The sequence below is a fragment of the Lontra canadensis genome, unplaced genomic scaffold (genome assembly GCF_010015895.1).
Source record: "Lontra canadensis isolate GAN:19392208 unplaced genomic scaffold, GSC_riverotter_1.0 scaffold210, whole genome shotgun sequence".
Lineage (NCBI taxonomy): Eukaryota > Metazoa > Chordata > Mammalia > Carnivora > Mustelidae > Lontra > Lontra canadensis.
In genome coordinates, this window is record NW_022631204.1 from 573,521 (window position 1) to 581,047 (window position 7,527).

Sequence of the window (7,527 nt, forward strand, 5' to 3'; positions counted from 1 at the left end):
AAGCTGCCTCATGACAGATTCCATGGTCAAGAAGGCCTGGGAACACTGCACGTAAGAGCCCTCCTCTTGTCAGTCCACAACTCAATTGCCCATCTGGGGTTTTCCTTCTTTACTGGCCACCTGAGCAGTGGAGAGCCTGAAGTCTCATCCTGGGTCCTCTTCTCTTCTCCTTAGGGAAACTCATCTGGTTTCAGGGCTTTAAACCATTGAGGTTCCAAGGACTCCCAAACTTCTCCCCAGCCCTGAACTGCCAATCCACCCAGCGTCACCACTCGTATGTCCTATGGGCAACTCAGATTTCATATACATCAAGTATAACCACTCAGTCCTCTGTCCCTCTCAAACCCTCTCTTCCTCAAATCTTTACCATCCCAATATGTGACACCACCATCCACACACTGCTGAAACCCAAGACCTAGGAATTGTTCTGGATTCCTCTCTTTCACTTATCACCCACTTCCCATTCACCAGCCAGTCCAGTTGGCTCAATATTCAAAATCTAACCCAAATCCTGCTTCTCCCCATCTCCGCAGTCACCACCCCAGGCCAAGCCACTGTCCTCCCTGGTTAGCTCGCTGTAGCAGTCTTCTCCCTGGTCAGCAGTCTCCTCATTGGTCTCCTGCCTTCATTGTTGCTTCAATCTATTAGCCACAGAGCAGCCAGAGTAAATTTTTTTTTTAATCGAAGCATGTCAGTGACCCTCCTAAAACCCACCAATCACTTTCCTTTGCTCTTAGAATAGGATCCAAATTCCTCAGTGTGGTCACTGGGTTTCACTCCTGATCCCCCCAGCCATTCTGTGCTCCTCTCTATTCCTTGAAAACAGCAAACTCTCTCCCTCCTCAGGGTCTTTGCATTTGCTGTCCCCCTGCCTGGAAGAGTATCTCTGCAGGCTGTTGAGGTCTCAGTTCAAAAGTCACTTTAGAGGAACCTTCTGCAATCAGTCAACCCATCTGGACTAGCTCCCCTCCCAGTGCCCATCTATCGTGTCACCCTGTTAATTCCGCTGCAATCTGGGGTAACTTAGGGGGTATTTATTTGCATTTTGCCTCAGCTGACTGGAATATAAGCTTCATGAGGGCAGGGATATTGTCCCTCAGGTTCATTGGTGTGTCCCCAACACCTAAGTGTCTGACACACCCAGTAATTACTGGTTGAATGAGTGAAAGCGTGATAAAAGCTCTGAGAAGTCCGGGGTAAAGAAACCTTTTATGTCTGGTATTAAAAAAAGAAAACCTATTCATAATACCCTACATGTTTGGGAGAAGAAAGTTCAGGAAATGCCAGTAGAGGTATTTTTTTTTCACATTGCAGTGTAATGGAGTGAAAATTACAGAGGCTTATTATTCAGACAGATGTGTACTCAAATCTTGGTTCTTCCACTCACAACTGTGTGATCTTTGGCAAGTTGCGTAATTTCTCTGAGCTTCAGTTTCTCTGTTTATTTTTTAATTTTAAAAAAGATTTTTATTTATTCATTTGACAGAGAGAGACACAGCGAGAAAGGGAACACAAGCAGGGGGAGTGGGAGAGGGAGAAGCAGGCTTCTCGCCAAGCAGGGAGCCCCATGCGGGGCTTGATCCCAGGACCCCGGGATTATGACCCGAGTCAAAGGCAGACACTTAATGACTGCAGCATCCAGGCACTCCCCGACTTTTAAAAAAGATCTTATTTATTAGTCTGTCTATGGTTAAATGTAAGAAACAGTACAAAGACTTCGGAGGTGATTGTATTAAACTAAATAGAGTAATACACCTAATAGATAGAGTATCTGTCAAAAAGTATCGCTCAATAAGTGTTAGTTTCCTTCCTTCCCCATTATCATAATTATGATTTTTACTTAGCGGCACTCAAAGTTGCTTTTCAATGGTTTCCTTGTTGAGGGACACTTGAGTCACTTCCAGACTCATTCATAGAGACTTTTCCTTCCTTTGCATAATTTTCCTAGCATAGATTCCCAGAAGTAGGATTACGAGTAAAAGGGTATGATCATGTGAAATTTCCTGATGCATATTGCCAGATTTTATTTTAAAGGGAAGGCATTTATTCATAGCATGTGTCTCCAGTAACAAGGCATCAATTTGCTACTCTTTCAGCCTGACATAATGTGATTTCTTCCGCCTCCCCTCAATTTCAGCTACTATAATAGGCAAAAAATGGCCATTCGGGTTTTAAAATTTTGTATGTCTTTGCTCATTAAGGAAGAGGAGACATTTTCCCATATGTTTCCCTTCTAATAGTATTTGTTCTCATCTGTTTGTGCCTTCGCTCAGTTTTCTCTTGTGCGAGCATATTCCTGCTACGGCTGCAAGAACACAGGCTGGCGGCTCCCAGCCCGGCTCCGCTGTGTCCTGCAGGGCGGGGCTGGGGGAGGGTTGGAGCTGTTGTCCACCCCCTTTGGAAATCTGGGAGCTGCTTCTCTCTTGGTTGGCCGCCTGCGGTCTTTTTCCTAGACTCCTTTTCTTTCAGCCCTTCCCGTAAATTTGGTGTAACTCACCCTTGTGTCCCGGGTCTTTAAAAAATGTTCTTGGTGTGAAATAGGACATAGACACATGAAGAAAAGTGCTTCAGACAAATGGACAGCTGGTAGACTTGTAAAAATAGTTACAAGTGCGCACAAGTGTGACCACCGCCCAGGTCCAAAAATAGAACTTTGCCCATACCAGAGACTCCTCCCCTGTGTCTTCACCAATTGCAGGGGCCGCTTCCACGTCCAAGGAGCCACTCTCTTAGGATAACAATCTCCTGGCTTTCCTTTATCGTTTTACCACCTACCTCTGCATCCCTAAGGAAGAATTTCGTTTCTTGGCTTTTGCATTCATACAAACGGAACCATCCTGTATGTGTTCCTTTGCATCTTCCTTCTTTTGCTCAACTTTATATTCCCATGCTCCACACATGTTGTTACAAGTGCTGTCGTTTAATTGCTTTTGCTGTACAGGATCCCACAGTTTGGGGGCGCCTGGGTGGCTCAGTCAATCGAGTGGTAGGCTCTTGATTTTTGCTCGGGTCATGATCCCAGGGTCATGAGCTCAAGCTCTGAGCTAGGTGTGGAACCTGTTTAAGATTCTCTCTCTCCCTCTGACCCCTTTCCCAGTTGCATGCACGTGTTCCCCACCCTTCTCTCTCAAAAAAAAAAAAAATAAAAAGAAGAAGAATCCCGCAGTTTGCCCATTCTCCTCTTGATGGACTGTCCGGTTATTTCCAGTTTGGGCTGCCCTGTGGGATGTGCTGTGAATCTCCTGTATCTCTTTTGGAAAAGATGTACACATCTGTCTAGGTTAAATAGCTAGGAATGGAATTGCTGGGTACTGGGAAATGTGTATCTTCAGCTTTAACAGATAAACACAAACTGTTTTCCGAAGTGGTTGAAATCAATTTAGATGGCCATCGGCATCCTATGAGTTTCTGTTCCTTCATGTCTTCCTCAACACTAGTTACTGCCAGGCTTAAAAATGTTTTGCCAGTCTGGGGGTACGAAATGGTATGTCATCATGTGTGTGTGCACGTTGCAGCTTTGTTGAGCTATAATTGATGTACAACAAACTGCACATATTTAGAGTGACAACTTGATGAGTAAACGTCTGTAAAACCAGAAACTGAGATAATGAACGTACCCATCACACCCGAAAGTTTCCCTCTGCCCCTTTGTGATCCATCCTCCCTCATTCCTCATGTCCCTGTTGATAGATGGGACTAAGCATCGTTCCATGCTTTTTGGATATTTGGATTTCTTCTTTTACCACGAACCCATGTAAGTCTCTTGCCCATTTTTTATTGAGTTCACTGTCTTTTTATTATAACTTGTAGGAGTTCTTTGTGGATTCTGAACACTAGTTCTGTGTTGGTTATGTGCATGGCAAATATCTTTTCCTTTGTTGTGGCTAGCCTTTTCACTCTTTAAATGGTCTCCTAGTTTTAAAGGAGCTGAATTTTAACACTTTTCCTTTATAGTTAGTGGTTTTGTGTCCTGTTTAAGAAATCTTTCTCTGCTCCGAGGTCATGAGGATATTCTCCTATATTATCTTCCAAAAGTCTTATATCTTTGCTGTTCATATTTAGACTTTAATCTACCTGGAAATGATTTCTTAGTATGGTATGAGGCTCCTTTTTTTATCATGTGAAATAAATGAAATAGGTTGATAGGGTTCTCGACATTTACTGAGCTCCTACGGCAACAAGTCAAACAAAGCATAAAGGGATACGAGAGAAATTTACATGGCAGAATCTGTGGAGCGCATTGGATGTTGCAGAGAAGGAGACATCTGGGGAGATGCCCAGGCCTCTGGTTTGTGCCAGATGAGTGGGTGTGATACGATTCAGTTAGGTAGGAAACAGGGAGAGGAGCAGTAGAAGTGGGTGACACGACAGGGAAAGCTTGCAAAGGAAAAGGAGAGAAGGCCTAGAACACAGGCCTGAGGAGTCCAGTGCTTAAAGGAAGAGTGGAGGGCAAAGCAAAGGAAATTGTGAAGGAGTGGTCAGATAAGTGAGAGGGGAGCCCGGAAGAGTGTGGTGTCGAGGAGGTCAAAAGAAGAGGCTTTGGGGGAAGGAGGCGGTGGTCAATAGTACCAAGTGCTTCAACGATACAAGATAAGGATCAAAAGCCTCACTGGATATCTTCGACACAGAGATTTTTGGTGGTTCTCAGGACAGCGGACCTAGTATAGGGATGGAGGCACACATCAGATCAGAGAAAGTGGTGAGAGGCATGTGGTCAGTGCTGACAATTACTTTATGGTGTTAGTCTTTTTTTAAAAAAGATTTTATTTCTTTATTAGAGATAGACACAGCGAGAGAGGGAACACAAGCAGGGGGAGTAGGAGAGGGAGAAGGAGACTCCCTGCCGAGCAGGGAGCCTGATGCGGGGCTCGATCCCAGGACCCCGAGGTCGTGACCTGAGCCAAGGCAGAGGCTTAACAGCTGAGCCACCTGGGCACCCGGTATGATGTTAGTCTTAAAGAGAGGAGATGATGAGGTACTGGACAGTAGCTGGAAAGGGATGTGAGGTCCAGGAAGAGGGATTTTTCAGATGGAAAGATGTGGATCTGTTTTTGTTCTAACCAGAAGGAGTTAGGAGAAAAGAATCCCCTGGGACACCTCGTGGACCTCCACATTGCCTCATTATTTCCAGGGAGAGAAAGAGACCTCCTCTCCCAAGAAGTCTGTACCATCTCAGCTGGTGACTTTGTTTCCTATTTCGCTGAGAAATTGGAAGCAGCCAGAAATGAACTTTCCCAGGCTCCAACATCTGCAGCAGTCCTATAGTTGCTTCTGTGCCCAAACACTCTGCCCTCTGTCCTGTTTCTACAGAGAAAATGTCCCTTACACCTATAAAAAGTCATCCAACCCTTCCTCCTATGTTCAGGATATTACTCACTCTCACTTTTTTTAAAAAAAGATTTTATTTATTTATTTGACAGACAGAGATCACAAGTAGGCAGAGAGGCAGACAGAGAGAGAGGAGGAAGCAGGCTTTCCGCAGAGCAGAGAGCCCGATGCGGGGCTCGATCTCAGGACCCTGGGATCATGACCTGAGCCGAAGGCAGAGGCTTTAATCCACTGAGCCACCCAGGCGCCCCTCTCACTTTTTTTTTTAATTTGAAGAGAAAGAGAGAAAGAGAGAGAGAACATGAGCAGAGAGAGGGGCAGCTGGAGAGGGAGAAGCAGACTCTCCACTTAGCAGGGTGCCCTACCCTGGGCTCGATCCCAGGACCCGGGGATCATGACCTGAGTCGAAGACAGATGCTTAATGACTGAGCCACCCAGGAGCCCCCATCTCTTATCTTTTCAAGGGCTTCTGCTTCAGCAATAGTTCCTTGCTCTCAGATGATTTCCATCGGTATACCAATGAGCACCTATCTCTCTCATCCTCAAAAATACTCTTTCCACTTTGTCTCTCCCACCAAATAATGCTCCTATTGCTTTGCCTTCCTTCACAGCAAAAAATCTCCAAAGGCTGGTCGGTCATCATTCTTTTCACTCCCTCTCTTCCCATTCTCTATCCAACTAGCTCCAGTTGAGGTTCCATTTTGCAACTCTGCTGAAACTACCCTCCTCACCCATCCGACAGCCCAGTAGTTACATGTCAGTCCTCGTATTACTTGATCTCTTAGCAGCACCTGACACAGTTGATCACTCCTCCCTTCTTGGAAAACCTTTCTTGTTTACTTTCATGATGCCACATTCTCTAGGTGTTCTCCTTCTGCTCTATCTCAATTTTCTTTGCTGACTCCCTTTTCTACCCAGCTTCCAAGTTTTGGAGGGCCCTACGTCTCTGCCTCAATTCTCTCCTCTATCTACACTCTCTCCCTGGGTGAGCCTATTTGGCACCAAGGCATAAAACACACCTATATGCTTATGGCTCTTAGATCTATATATCTAGCTCTGACCTCTCGCCTTAGCTCCAGGTATAACCTATTTCTTACTTGATATTCCCAGCTCTATAACTAATAGGAATCTCAAACTTAATGTGTTCAAAACATAACTTCATTCCCCTCAGCTCAAAAGTCACCTGACAAATGCCTTCCTGGACCACCATATTCAAAATAGTTATCCCATATCACTTTCTATCATAACATTTGACTGTATTTCCTCAATAACCTAAAATGATCTTGTTAGTTTATTAACACGTTGTCTGTTCCCTCACGTTGGAATGTACGCACCTAAAAGTCAGGAGCCTTGACTATTTTGCTCACCATTATAGTCTGAGCTCCTAACACAGTGCCTGTCACACAGTAGGTGCTTAATTAGTATTTGTTGAATAAATGTTCATTGGAAAGGAGAAGTTGGAGATAGAGAGGGGATAAGGAAGCACGAACATACAGATGGGATAGCGGATTTGCTGTTAGGACAGTAATGGACTTCCTGTATGATGGTTTCTACTTCTGCTGAGAAGTCATCTCCCAGAGAAGTAGCAGGGGGGAGGTGCTAGTGGAGGGCTTTGAGTCTGAAGAGAATGGAGGTTTGAAGTTGTGATGAATAGGAAAGAAGGATGACCATGGAACCAGAGAAGGATTTTTTTTTTTTTTTTGAGTAGAGCAGCAGGGCCCTTTTCAGTAGGAGAACCAGTGTCTTCTCCAGCAGCCTGGATGTAGGAGAAGAGACTGTGCACAATTGGATTGATCCAGGTGGGGTTGTGTCTGGCAGAGGGGTGGAAGGACAACAGAACAAAAGTAGTTGAGGATGTTTGCAAGAGAGTGGTCAAAATGCTAGAGCTGAACTAACTGGTGAAGAAGTTAAAAGACAGACAAGGGCTGAGAGATAAGGGAGCAGTAGGCTGATCTCCACGAGAGCAGGGATTACATTTATCCCATTCAAAACTGTATCCCCAGTATTTGCTGCCTTGTTTGTGGTAGAAGCCTACTGAATATTGAATGAATGAATGAATGAATGAATGAAGCTATTAGAGGTCTCGTGAAATTCGACAGTGTAATGTAATTGAATGAGAGAGAGTTAAGAAGATGTGAGGTAGTGGGAGATTAAAGTTAAGATGTCAGTGAGATGGCAATTCTGGGGGACAACGAGGTC